This window comes from Anolis sagrei, chromosome 4 (assembly GCF_037176765.1).
Source record: "Anolis sagrei isolate rAnoSag1 chromosome 4, rAnoSag1.mat, whole genome shotgun sequence".
Classification (NCBI taxonomy): domain Eukaryota; kingdom Metazoa; phylum Chordata; class Lepidosauria; order Squamata; family Dactyloidae; genus Anolis; species Anolis sagrei.
In genome coordinates this window covers 227,825,965-227,840,867 of record NC_090024.1, presented here as the reverse complement: position 1 = coordinate 227,840,867, position 14,903 = coordinate 227,825,965, and positions in this window count along the sequence as shown.

Below are 14,903 nucleotides of genomic sequence, written 5' to 3'. Positions count from 1 at the left end.
TGTTTGCCATATGTGTGTATTCTGTAAGTTGCTCTGCATCCCCTATGGGGTGAGAAAGGCGGGGTATAAATACTATAAATCTATATAAATAAAAATATAATGTTTGTTTGTGGGATTAACATAACTCAAAAAACACAGGACTAATTGACATGGAATTTGGACACAGTGCACCTATCAGGTCAAAGAGTGACCATCACTCATAAAACACTGAAAAACTCAGCAGAAGGGACTTAAAAGCCAAAAAAAGAAAAAAGACACTACAGCGCATGCACGAAAACAACTCCCCAGCAAACAAAACACACAATAGCATATCCACACTCTCTTCCGGACTACAGCTCCCAGCATCCCCTAGACCAGGCCCTTTAGGAGAGGAGGATAATCCAAATGCACTGCTTTCAAGCTGCAAACTTTCTTCTCCTTGGATTTCTTTGAGAGCATCCCAATCCCTGCATATTTCCAATTTCCTGTTCCTGGGCTGTAACCCCCAGCAATCCTCCAGATAGATAAGATATATAGATTACATAGAAATAGATAGGTAGGACTGCAACTGCTGGGAGTTGCAGTCCAAGAATAAGTAGAGAAGAAAGAAAGGGGAGAAAGAGGAGGGGAAAGAAAAGGGTGGGGGGAGGAAGGGGAGAGGAAGAGAAGGAAGGAAGGAGAGAATGAAAGAAAAAAGGGAAGGAAAGAAGGAAATAGGGAAGGAAGGAGAAAAAGAAAGGAGAGAAAGAGGGAGGGAAGGTTGGCCACAGCAACATGTAGTGGGTATAGCTAGTAAATAAATAAATCTGTTTAAGTCAGAATGGGATGCCTGTGCGATCAACAAGAAGAAGGGGAGCGACTGGCAGTGATGTGTGGCTATCAAAGTGATGGGTCAGAAGGACTGATGCTGTCTTGAACTGACTGGACATTAATGTGTCATTATGGAGTTTTGTCCTGAGGAATGTTGCCACTATCTTGGGAAGGGGGGAAGTGGAAGAAATTAGGGGAAAGCATTCTTAATAGTGGGATGCAATCTACCATGGCAATAGCCATCTTCAGGGGTGGCTGACCATCCCACAATGTTTCCCTGCTTTCCTTCACTTCCTGCTGCTGTCTTCTAACAGGAGTAAGGGGAACATTCAACTCCTGAAAATTGATTTCTCTCTCCATCTTTTGATGCTGGTGAAACAGATTTCAATGCACAGCCACCAGAAGTGGCTGTGCGTTGTGGGAAGACCTATGTTGGACTCTGCTATGCCAGCATATGAAGACAGTGAGAAATGGGGAAAATTGAGGGTGCGATAAGGTCCATGGCCAATTTGTGAACGGACTGGCCCGAGATTAAGTTGCCAGTATAATAGACATAGACTCTCTCTCGGTTTTTAAAAAAAATATTCATGAAATCTTACATTTAATCCATATTTGACTATGGGTTTGAAATGGCTTTCATATCCATGCATTTGGGGATGCACTTTCCCCTCATTCCCCTCCCTCAGACCCCTCCCCTTTATTGTTTTCATATTTTATCTCCATAAATAGGAATTCTGTACACATTTTAATGACTTTATGAAGGCAAGAAGTGAAAAATCCAATAAATATCTATTTTCTTGGGAGGTGCCGGTCAGTTCTCTTTGTACTGGAATATCGAAAGATCACATTCCTGAGGCGACCACCTCACTCTATTTAATTATAGGACCAGCTGGGTAGTTATCCCTAACCCTTTCACTGTCATCAAAGATGGAACAAAATAGAAGATGTTTTAATATCGGCTTGAAAGCAAGCAAGTGAAAGCCCAGTCCAACCTCCACATAGAAAAAGTTGCACAAGTGAAGTGTTGCCAGAGAAAAGTTGGACTCTGGGGTATTTTCTTGCACCTTTCTTTAATCGTTGAAAAGGTCAAGCCAAACAATAAAACTGAATGCAAATTGTGGAGACCGTATCAGATGGAATGAGGTGGGTATTTTTGAGAGTCTAACTGCAGAGCTTGAAAAGAGCCTTGCTGTGAAATTCTTGGTATTGAATTGGCAGGATGGAAGAGCTCCCTTCCTCTCCCTGTGCTAAATTCTCATTTGAGTGTTCGTCCAAGAGAGATGTAGGAATGGAATTAATTACCAGCCATATCAGCCATTTTAAGTTTAAACACCAGACCTAGCAAAGACTCTCATGAAGTCTTGCTAGCAATATAAACAGGATTGGTGCCAAACATAGCACCAGAAGTATTCGGTAATAAAACACAGCTGTCTCCACTGGCATTCACCCACAAAACTTTGTCATTTTTTTAATGGTTAGAAATGCTGACAAAGGGAAATCGGGGGAAGGAAAACATTTATTTTCCAAGGGAGGGAGGTTTTTGTGAACTGCAACCTAAATATTCACTTAACAACTGAACATTCCATAAAAATAATTTACAACATAATTTCTTCTTAGAAGTACATTTCAGCAGAGGGCTTTTCAAAGACTTTGGCTGAGCTTGGAGGTGCGAAGAGCTTTTGCCTTTGAATCCATAATTCTTAATTACTAAAATGCTTTATATACTCTTTGCCAGGCCTTTTAGCAAAGCACATCAAAGGAGCCATCTCTCCCCTTCAGCTTAAGACTCAATATGCGGGGGAGTTGAGACGGAAAAAAAAAAAGAATGACATGATTTAAATAGAAATACAATACATCTCACCATGGCAGGAAAAGGCTGTGGCCAACTCCCCCTACTGTATGTGATCTCCGGGTGCTGAATGTAGAAGGGTGACTTGAAGTCCCCTATATGGTTCTTTATATTTAAGACAGAATTCAAGCAGACCACCCTAACATTAGAGCAGGGGTGGCCAAAAAACAAGTACTGGGTACAAGCAACTCCTCATTTTCAATTATTCCACATTCCCCATGCAATTCCCTTTCTGTCCTGCTAAGAATAGGCTGAAATCCTACCTGGGCCTAGTCAAGGGTGCCAATTCTGTTTTTGTTTTTTTAAGTTGCAGTGAGGCTGTGCACTAAATTTCCATTTCTGAAAAGTGGATTTCTAGACACTTCCAGGTGTTATGCTTTGACATTTCAGGCAGTTCATGCAGCCCTGGAGCAATGGTTCTCAGATATTGGCCTCTGGGTATTTGACACCAAGGGCCCTTCCACATAGCCCTATATCTCAGAATATCAAGGCAGAAAATCCCACATTATCTGAGTGTTGACTCACATAGCCCAGTTCAAAGCAGATATTGTGGGATTTTCTGCCTTGATATTCTGGAATATAGGGCTGTGTGGAAGGGACCCTAGAATCATAGATCTAGAAGGTACCACAAGGGCGTTCTAGCCCAAATCCCTTCTAGGAATATACAACTAATATAATCCTGAAAAATGGCCACTGAACCTCTTTTAAGGCTACTTCCACACATTGAACTGGATTATATGGCAGTGTGGACTCAAAGCATATATTATGGATTATCTGACTTGATATTCTTGGTTATAAGGCTGTGTGAAAGGGCCCTAAAGCAGTGGTTCCCAACCTTTGGTCCTCCAGTTGAGATCCCACCCAGTTTGCCAGCTGTTAGGAATTGTGGGAGTTGAAATGCAAAACACCCGGAAGACAAAACGTTGGGAACCACTGGTTTAAAGACATCCACAAATTCAACTCCCAGAAGCCACAGTCAGCTCAGCGATTCTGGGAGCTGAAGTCCAAAACACCTGGAAGAGCAGACTGTGAGAATTGTGGAAGCAGAAAGCTAGCAGCCACACCTGCTGTAGCTGCCCACACCTGATTCAGAAGATACCTTCACGTAAAGAACATCCTCTGACAGGTCTTCAAACAGAGAACTCAACTCTGTCAAGTAAGGCATATGGCCACCATGATTCTGCTTTCCTCCTCCACACATTCACTATACCTTGTTTGGTCATAGAAACAAGGCTGAAATCCTTCTGTATTCACACTCCTGCTTTAAATATTTCAAATGTCTGAAGAATAGACAACATGTGAAAGCTGCTCAGATGATATCTCTTTCCTCTCAGTTTTAGTTTGAAGTGGATTGATAGTTTGGTGTCAAACGCAAGGTGATTTTGATGTTGCTAAAAGTTGTGAGTGTGGCTTCTGCTGCATCATTATTCCAACCTACAACCGTAGACTTTTTTGGGCTACACCTCCTATTGGCCACAATCTTGTTGTATGATGCAACTGTGCCAATGTTGTTGGAAGCCAAGCAACCTGTGTAAAATGACTATGAACACTGCAGCGATGGAGGGGTGGGAAACAAAACAGGAAGTCTGCTTTTCCTCTAACATTTCATAAATCAAAACTGGGACATGTGTGCCAAGCAACATCACAGTGTGGTCAAGATGGCAAAAGTTATTAATGAAGAACACACATGCCAGAAGAGCATGCAGCAGTTTGCTTTTACCTGAGCCTACAGGGAAGAAAAATACTCCACCCCATGTTTCCCATTCCTGCTGCTGTGTGAAATCACTGCAAAATACTTTAGCACTCTGAACTCAATATGCAACAAATGAAGTAAGCTGAGGTTGAAAGCAGTGAGTGGAAGGAGCAAAGGGGAACGGGGACAAAGGAATTGAAAAAGATGGGAGAAGATTAACTGGGATTGTCGAAGGCTTTCATGGCCAGAATCACTGAGTTGTTGTAGGTTTTTCTCATGTGTATGACTAGGTTCTAGAAGCATTCTCTCCTGATGTTTCGCCTGCATCTATGGCAGGAATCCTCAGAGGTTGTGAGGCATAGATGCAGGTGAAACATCAGGAGATAATGCTTCTAGAACCTCGCCATACAGCCCGAAAAACCTACAACAACCCTACTGGGATTGTTTTTGCTAAACAAGAACAGTTGAAGAGTGTACTTTGTAGCTCTAAATCTCCCGGAGCTCCCCTGGAACATCTCTATCTCTGACAAATAATAAAAGAAGAAGCCTTCAAGCAATACCCCCATCTAAGTAAGTCACAGTCCCCCTCAAACTTTTAAAAGCAGTTCTTGAAAACCAGAAATGTACTTTGACCATTTTAGTTTCATTATTTTTTATGGAAAGGGGACAATCTGTGAAGGAACTAAAAGCCTTATAGGGGCCGAAAAACTGGTCCCCAGTCCTGCCAAAGTTACCCATACCTCTTTAAAATGAATTTCTTTCCCTTATACCTTTTTTTAAAAGCTAAATTAAATTTCCTTGCCCTCATCTCTTGTTACTGCTCTTTATTTAAAAGCCGCCATATAACATTTACAATGGTTCATAAGAATTAATTAGTTTTCCAAACTTATGATGATAATGGGGAGACATAACCCTTGCTCTTCAGATGCCCTCACTTGGCTGCACAGAACAGGGTTTCTTCCACACAGACACAAAGGCCTTTAAACAGAGGAGTTCTTTAACTGCCTTGATTCCCCCAACTAGTAAAGGAAACAAAAGACAGTTGTAAAAGGACTCTTCTTGTTAAAATTATAGCCAGTCTAGGGCCCGCCTCTTTAAAATACTGCATAGTCATAAAAACCTGCTTGAAAATTATATGACCAGTCTCAACACTGCTGCCATCAACATTTCTCCTTGTCAAGGCCTCTGCTGTTTAAGAGTTTGACTAAATTCCACAGAGCAGGCTAAAACCGACTTCCCTTTATTTAAGAGAGTGACTTTCTGGTTCCTTTGGTGCATAATGTTGGGTGCACACCCTGGGTTTTTCCTACACCTCAGTAAATAGGTTTCCTTGTACATTCTATCGCTGGAATCCTATCTGACCTGTCTCTGTCCCACATAACTTTATCTATACCTATATATGTTGCAGAAATGCTAAGAATCCCCTTTATTGAAATGGGAAGATGGATAATGGGACACTAGTAAGAGTGTCCAGTGTGCATTAGTGCCTAAAGTGCATCAAGACTAATCCAATTATAGATTGGGCATGGGTGTGCATAGGGAACTTTGGTGGCTCTGCAACATAGTGTGCATCTATGGTATAAAAATAATGCAGTTTGACAGCAATTTAATGGCCATGGCTCAATGGTAAGGAATCATGGGAGTTGTAATTCTGATTCCTCTATATTTAAGTCATGGATATGCAAGTCTCCAACGGAATTCCTGACATCTTTCAAAGACGTAATACTCAAGGGTGGCACATCATGAGAAGCGTTTGAAGCAAAAAGGCAACAGTACATGTGTACAGTATAATGGTTATCAAGAGAAAGATGGCTACATAATGCCTGCCCTTGATTCATCTCTCTGTCACTTTATTTGGCCTTGTTAAGAAAGCATTTTGCTTCCTTTTCACCTATTGGAGGGTTGTCCATATACAAGAAGTTTGTCTAGTTTCTCCTCTTGTTTGGGAAGGGAGTGTATGGGAATCCAACCCCCGGGATGGCTGCTAGGTTGCAGCCACATGTGAACTCCAGTTTAGAGGCTTTTGTAACCAACTACAGGTCAACTTTCTTTATCTATTTCATTTCCTATTCTAAAATAAATTTCCCAAGACAATACACACATTTTCTTTTTCACCTTGCAAGACCATCCAGAGCAATTACAGCTCCCTTATTCAGAATTCCAATATCCGAAGCACTCTACAAACATAGCCCACATGGGTAGCTGAGATAGTGACACCTTTGCTTTCTGATGGCTCAATGCACATGAAAATCATCACATGCACAAAATTAATTGGAATATTGTCTGAAATTTTATTCAGGCAATGTGTATAAGGTGTATATGAAACATAGGTAAAGGTTTTCCCCTGATGTTAAGTCCAGTGGTGTCTGACTCTGGGGGTTGGTGCTCATCTCCATTTCCAAGCCGAAGAGCTAGCATTTCCATAGACACCTCCAAGATCATGTGGCCAGCATGACTGCATGGAGTGCTGTTACCTTCCCACCGGAGCATTTGCATGTTTTCGAACTGCTAGATTGGCAGACACTGGGGCTAACAGCAGGAGCTCATGCCACTCCTCAGATTTGAACCTGAGTCCTTTTGATCAGCAATTCCAGCAGCTCAGCAGTTTAACTCACTGTGCCACTGGGGGCTCTGGTGAAACATACATGTATTTAATTTTAGACTTGAGCCTCATTTCCAAGATATCTCATTCTGCATGTATATGCAAATGCATGCACTTAAAAAAAATGAAAATATATATCCAAAATCCAAAACACTAGTCCCATTAGCTTACTTTATCGGAGATAAGAGTTTTTTTTCATGTTAGGAGCAACTTGAGAAACTGCAAGTCGCTTATGGTGTGAGACAATTGGCTGTCTACAAGGACATTGCCCAGATGACACCCAGATGTTTGATGTTTTACCATCCTTGTGGGTGGCTTCTCTCATGTCCTCGCATAGGGAGCTGGAGCTGACAAAGGGAGCTCAACCCGCTCTTCCCAGATTCAAACCACTGACCTGTCAGTCAGTGGTCCTGCCGGCACAAGGGTTTAACCCATTGCGCCACCAGGGGATAAGAGATGCTAAACTGGTATGTCTGTTTCTACCATAAGCTCATATTTCACTAGCCCTGGTGCTGTCCTCTGCTTAAATATAGATATCAAATATTCTTACATGGAGTAGAAAAGCATAGTTGTGGTGGTATCTGTTGGCTTCCATGTTGTTTAGGTAATTAATCCACTTTTGGGATTTTATCTTGAATTTAGGAGAGCTATCCAAGGTGCTGAGACAGGTTCAAGGTTTTCCTTGAAATTCTGGAATGGAGCTTGGCTGGAATTAGTACCCCACTAATATGGAAGCCACCACTGCATGGCTGCCTCATAGTCAACTGGATTTTTAAAATATACATTATTTTAATCCCACCTTTATCCTGACATACAGACTCAAGGTGGCTAAGAAATGAGATTATTAACTGAAGTCCTTACATAGATAACTAGAGATGTTGTTCATTAAAAACACATGCACATGTAGTGGGGGAAGGTATCTTGTTTCCAATCACCTTGTTAGTTTTTAAAGGTAATGTCATTAAAAATTAAACGCCCACCCATCCTCAGTAACCAATTACAAGTAATTAAATTTAACCAGTTTTACTTTTATATATTTACTTGTTACTTTAAGCTTGCTACTTCTAAGGTCTGGAGCCACTGTACAGATTTCATTCAGAAACCTAGTCTATGAAGTTCTTCAATGCTCTCTGTTTCAAATTACCCCTCAAAAAGGGAGTTGCTATATCTGTTTTACATTTTTTTTCTTTCCCAAGGTTTTAAATCCTTGGCTTCTTGACTCTGTTTTTTATTTATTAGCTTACTTTATCGGAGAGCAAATCCACAGACTAGAAATTTTCAGCAAAATCAATACAGGATTGTCTAAAACAAACTGAGTTAAGTGCATTATCGGTCCATTACTGAATTGTGGTTGGCCTTCAATTGCACGACTGAGACAGAGGTCCCCACCAAACAAAATCAAAATGGCACTTAGTTTAAATTCTGATGCATATAGCAGCCCAAGAACAATACAGGGGTGAAAACACTCTAGGTTGGTACTTCTCAGGCTGTCTGATGTGGGCTTCGGCAATTGTTCGTTTCTTCTGTTGTACCAAGAACCAGTGCCATCACTGTGTCCATTGTCTACAATTGTTTATTTATTTATTGTTGATTTAAACCTGTTTATTTCTTTTTCGGAAACTGCAAGGATTATCAGATGTCAACTCAGAGCAATGGTCCAAGGACCAACCACTTTAGCGCAGCTCATGGAGATTGTATCAACTCAGTGGTTATGACAACTATTGTAAAAACCAGTAGATTGTTCCTTTCTCAGTACAATGACCTACCCACTTATTTATCCTAGGTTTGCCTGCAGAGATTTGGAAACTTGAAAGAACACATTAGAAAAATTAAAAAGGGTCCTTAGTTTTAAAGTGTCCTGGGGGTCCCAAGGTTCAGAGCTGTATTTTCCACATTCCTAATTTTGTTGAACAAACAAATGCATCTGGTTTGCATTGAATAATGTAGAGACACTTGTTCTAATCTTACCCATAGGGACAAGACTTCTGAAAGTCATTCTGGCTTTCATTTTTGCAGGCAAGAATGAATGAAAGAAAGAAAAATTTGCATATCACATGAACAGATCCATTCTCTTAGTTCTTTTGGCATCTTTCTCATTAATGCTTACCTAGTTGTTGCAAAGATAGACACACATTGAACAGTTGGTTATATTTACCCAGTTCTCCAAGTAGTGAAATGTTTCAGGGGTGCCACACTCACTCATACTTTTCTGTTTTGGACATTGGTAACCAATCGCTGATTAGTTGATCTATGTAGATAACAAATTGGAAACACACAGTTTGAAAACTGTAGCTTTCATCCAAAGTATACTGCTCCCACATCAAATTTCTGAAGAGACAACCTACGCCTTGAGATGTATACAGCACCTGATTACACTTCTGTCTCTTACTTGGTATTACAAAACAAAACCCTGCACTTCTTCATATATACCAGAGATGACGTCACCCTTAGTTAGGATTGGTAGAGCTAAAAATGTATGCCTTTTAATTAAAGATGGTCCCTTCAGAAGAATGGCCTGTCATTTACCTCTAATTTTCCTAACAATAGAAAGATTACTAGACAGTTTTGTTAGGATGGTTCAGCTTCCACCACCATGAAACTTCTCCTGTCTGACTCTAAAACATTGCAATATTTCACACCATGATGGGCAATATCCTAGGAGAGGGATTGTACTTAGCTACTAATTTCAATGGCACGATGGCAGCAGCAAAAGAGATTCAATTGGTTTGAAAACAAGGAATGTACCTTGAACTTCTGTGATTTTTCAGGAAGGATTTTTCTCCAAATTGTGTGGTTTGTTCTGTATGGGTTGTATGTTTGTTTGTTATTGTTATGTGCCTCCAAGTCATTTCTGACTTATGATATCCTGATCACAGAGCTTTCTCAGTAAACAAATTTCAGAAGAGGTTTGCTATTGCCACCTTCTCAGAATAAGAGTGTAACTTTCCCCAGAGTCACTTACAGGGCTTCCTTGGCTGAGAGGAGATTAATACTTTGGCCTGTAGCATCAGTACTCTTGAACCCCTCTAGCTAGCATGGATCTTTGTTTATCCAAGCTTTTTGACCTCCTTCTTTAAATCTAGCAGCGGAGGGGTTGTGAGGAAGTAACAAAATTAGACAATTGGTGGACCAGATGTTTGTCACTCTTGCTCTGCACAAAGCACAAGAAGATTAGAAAGAAACCCACTCTTTTAGGATGCTCTTACATGGCTACAAAAACAAAGTCAGGAAGTGGATTCAAAGGAATTGTTTCCTTTGTAGAACACCTACACAATTACCCCAGGAACTGGTTTGAGGCTGGGATGAGTGTCACAAATATCCACTGACTGAGAATTGATCAAAACCAAGGATGCGCTGATGTGTATGGTCATGACCATTGGGGTTCAGCACTTGACCAAGCCAGGGTACGGGAAAGGGAGGCAAAGTGGCAGAAAGCCAGTGTCCCCATGGGAATAAAGTGGTTCTCTCTCTCAGGGGCTGTTTATTTACCTTTTGGCCAGGTGTTTTTCTGTGTTTTTAAAGTTTGTCAGTGTTAGTCATGTCCTGACAAGTGTTCATCATTTTTCAGTCTCAGATTCCAGCCCTCCATAAGATATACACTGATTGGCTGTAGTGGATTTTGTGGCTTGTTCCATACTTTCTTTGTATTTTATTTTAAGAGGACTAGATGTATGTTGTATGTTGTGTTTGCACTGTCTGTTTTTGATAAGGCCAACTGGCTAATCAATAAAATTGTTGTTGTTGTGAGATTTTTTTTTTAAAAAAACGCTGTTTTAGGCTTAATGTATACAACTGTATGCATTGGTGGTGTTCTTTTTGGAGACACTCTGTTCTTGAGCTAGTTTCAAGCTGCGTTAAAGTGCCTGAGTAGAAGCACTCTTTGGGCCCTTCCACACAGCCCTATATTCCAGAATATCAAGGCAGAAAATCCCACAATATCTGCTTTGTACTGGGTTATCTGAGTACACACTCAGATAATGTGGGGTTTCCTGCCTTCATATCCTCAGATATAAGGCTGTGTGGAAGGGGCCCCAGAACATCAAGGAAAAATAACCCACAATATTTGCTTTGAACTGGGTTATCTGAGTCCACATTGCCATATATCCCGGTTCAAAGCAGAATATGTGGGATTTTATTCAGCTATTTGGAAGGGGCCTCTGTCTAAGAGTCAAGCAATGGTATTCCCCTCTGAAAAAATCTTTCGAATTTAAATCACTTAAGAGCAGCCCCTCAACTGTTCAATTGTATTTTCACCTGGGCTGATCTATTGCTCTCAGAGATCTCCGTCACCTCACATTAATAATAATAATAATAATAATAATAATAATAATAATAATAACAACAACAACAACTTTATTTTATACCCCAACCTCCATCTCCCTGAAGGGGCTTGGGGTGGCTTACATGAGGCCAAGGTCCAACAATACAGTTAAAATGTAGCACATTAAAATGTATAACAATATAAAATAAAACAAAATAGAACAACATTAAAACAAAATATAAAAAAAACATTATCAACCAACAACCAATAGCAAAATTCAATGTCTAGTTTGGAAATGCCAGGCTTGAATAATAATACACTTTCAATGAAATATGCAGCTATTTAAGATTTTCATGGGGCCAACAGGGGAGTGTGTATTATTTAACAGCCACAGAAAAATAACACTTGCCCATAGAGCAAGGAAGATGGGAGGGAGCACAGACTGTCTAGCATTATGCCTGAGGTTTGCAGAGGAAACCGCATTGACATGAAGCCAATACGTGGCAGACGCTAAGTCATGGTGTTTAAAAATACAAGCATCTAGATAATGATGGGGAACTTGGAGATCTGTCTTCATAGAGTTTCTAGCGGGATGACATTCTCAGCTATTCTGTTCAGTATTGATTCTCTACCTCTCCCCCTCCCTAGTGCAGTTATTTCCAGACTCAGTCTCTGTTTCTCATCCCCTACGCAGCACCCTTGTTTCGTCGGTATATAGAAGCAATGAAATTGGATAAAAACTATTGATTTTCCCAGGCTTTGCAGGAAGGAAAAGTGTCTGTAACTTTTCTATGTATTGTAGCACTATAACCGAAGCAGCAGTAGAATCTGAGATGAGGCCACAGTGCTGAGACGGGTGTGTGTGTTGTGTTTGTGATATGTGTGAGGGAGCAAGAGAGATAGAGATAGCAAGAGAGTGCTTCAGTCAGCAGGATGCCTTAGTTTTCCAACTGTCTTGATACTGTTTATCAAATTTTAATCTGAAGGTTATTTCTCAAGAGGGTAAAGTTGTGTTCTCTCTTTTATTTTTTCTCCTCTTTTCCATTTGCTTCTAATTATTTTCCAGAAAGGAATTTCAGCTTCATAAATAAATACAAATCCTTGCGCACACACTGCTTTTTCCCCTTTTGCTTTTCAATTCCGTATGAAAATGGGTTCGTTTACAGTAGCATAGTTATTTGTTTCAATAATTCAGGGCTTTTTTGTTTGCCTTTTGAACCTTACCCCTCACACGCACAGATCTTCCCACGGCTGATGCATTTGTTATAAGCCTTCCTCTGTTCAAAATAAGTTTAATGAGCAGTTTGGAGGAGAAACTGGAGTTCCTTTGGCTTCGAACTAAGTGCAGGAGCCTTTGATTGAAACTGTTGTGTGAATGGAAAAGGAATGAAGGGCCTGGGTGATTTGAAGCACAGCCTAAACAAGCCACTGATACGCCATCCTGTTACAAAAGAGAGCGAGCACAAAAGTGAAAAGCGAATACAGCGGCACAATGCACACACAGCATCCCCAGTACCAAATTGCATGGTGGGATATTTGTCACAAAATTACCTAGAGAAAGAAAAGCATTGCTGCCTTTTGTTGTACGAGTAGATGCTTTCCCACCTTGGGGAGGTGGTGGTTTGGTGGTGTACACATTTGAAAAGCTGAGGAAATTTTCCTTAATTGATACTGGATGAAGCCCAAGGTAGCTGGTAATCCCACTGGCAGCAAAGTCAGTTTTATGATGAACTTTATATTGCTTATATCTTTCCCCTCCAAGAAGGAAGTAGTTTCCTCAAGGATTTTATCTAGAACCTCTTTTGAATTCTAATCTTTAGTCTATAGATGGAAGGATGAGTCTATTTCCAGCCCATGCCAGTTTTTATGTGCCCCTTTTCTATATTCATTGACAATATAACCCCCATATCCACAAACTCGACATTCATGGTTTCATTTATCCATGCTCCCCTCTAAAAATCCCATTCTTCAAAGTGTTTGTAGGTCTGTCTAATGGCCTTATAATATGGGCTGTTGGAATTGCCACACATTGTGGCAAATTCAACGGTGCCCATCGGGGGGGAGGGGATGGGAAACCCGTCGCCCCATGCCCCGCATTGCCCGACTTATGCATTGCCCCATCCGACAGGGGAAAGTGTCGGCCGCCAGTGTCTCCCCCCCCCCCCACCCGTTGATCCAATACGGCATGGGAAGCCTCCTGAGTTGCCATGGTGGTGGCATGCTCTGGTTCATCTTTACTTTTGTGATGGTGTCCCCCTGGAAGTAGCTCTATGTTGTGTGATGGGAGCTGGTGGGCTCTGTCACAAAAGTAAAGATGAGCCGGTGCATGTTACCAAAAAGGACTCCGTCTGATGAGGTCGTTAGTCATTCAGGGTGAATCTCTTGTGTTTTTAGGCCCCAGCGTACCATAGAAAAACACTGGAGAGCCCATTTAGTTCAACAAATATTTCTGTTCGTGGATGTCTCTAGATGTTCCAGTGAGATTCTATAGTATTCTTCCTCTTGAAGCATACTATAAGATAGCATAGGTATTTGTTGGCATCTCTAGCTTCTCCAGTGCTATTCTATGGTATGCTTCCAAACTAAGTGTAATCAAAATATAGGGTTCACTATTATTGGCAGTTCCAGGTATCCATGTGTGTGTGTATGTGTGTGGATATGACGGTTGTACCTTACAATATTTCACTTCACAAAGAGCCTGAAAATGAGCCTGAAAATGTGAATCATTTCTCATAGTTTTCCCTTCAAAATATGCTTTATGCATGCTGTAGGCTACATTTCATGGGAAGGACTTGGCAAACCACTTTTGAGTATTTGTTGCCTAAGGAAATCTACGGGGTCACCATAAGTCCACAGACAACTTGAAGGCATACACATACACATGCATTGTATCCTTAAACATGTAGACTTGTACATATTTGGCAGATGTCTTAAGCCATTAAAAATAATTTGGAAAAGTGAAAAAACAAAGGGTGGCTCATCTTAAAAATGCAGACAACAAAATCCTGGCCCGTGGAGCTGTCCTGCTATTCTAGTGCACAGAAATTTGAGTAGGTCCTTATTCTGGGAGAGGAAAAGGTAGACGCAGATAAGAAGCTTTTCCTCTTCTCCTTTTCCCGCTACCTTTATCTCTCTCATTTGAAAGAGGCTTCAGTCATTTAAAAACCACTCAAACAGCATTATTTCATTTAGTGCAGTGGGGGTTGCAGCGTCTTTGCTATTGGAGTAGAAATTTATTAAGAAACGAAACAAAGGAGAAGAGCATAAAGGTAGGCGGCCTTTTGATCTTGAGAGTTAGCCTGCCAGCATAATTGCTGGGCTTCTTAAATGACATGCAAATGCTACACTTGATACTCATATTAACATATGAGTTAGTCAGCAGTCTTACAAAGTTACTAGAACAAAGGTTCTCAGAAGGAAGATTTGAATCCCTGTAAGGGCAAAAAATCTAACACACAGCCAGTTTAGGTGCTGTTAGTCTTAGCTGATAGGACCAAACCATAATTGCCAGTTTTGCTGGCACAGATAATGTAACTGGGTTGCAGAAGTTTTCCTTGCAGAAAAAGTCTCTCGTGGAATGTATTTACACTGGTGAATTAATGCACTTTGACACCACTGTAACTTCCAGAGCTAAATCCTATAGAATCTTTGGATTTGTAGTTTTAAGAGCCAAAGAATGTTGATGTCTCACCAAACTACAAATCCCAGA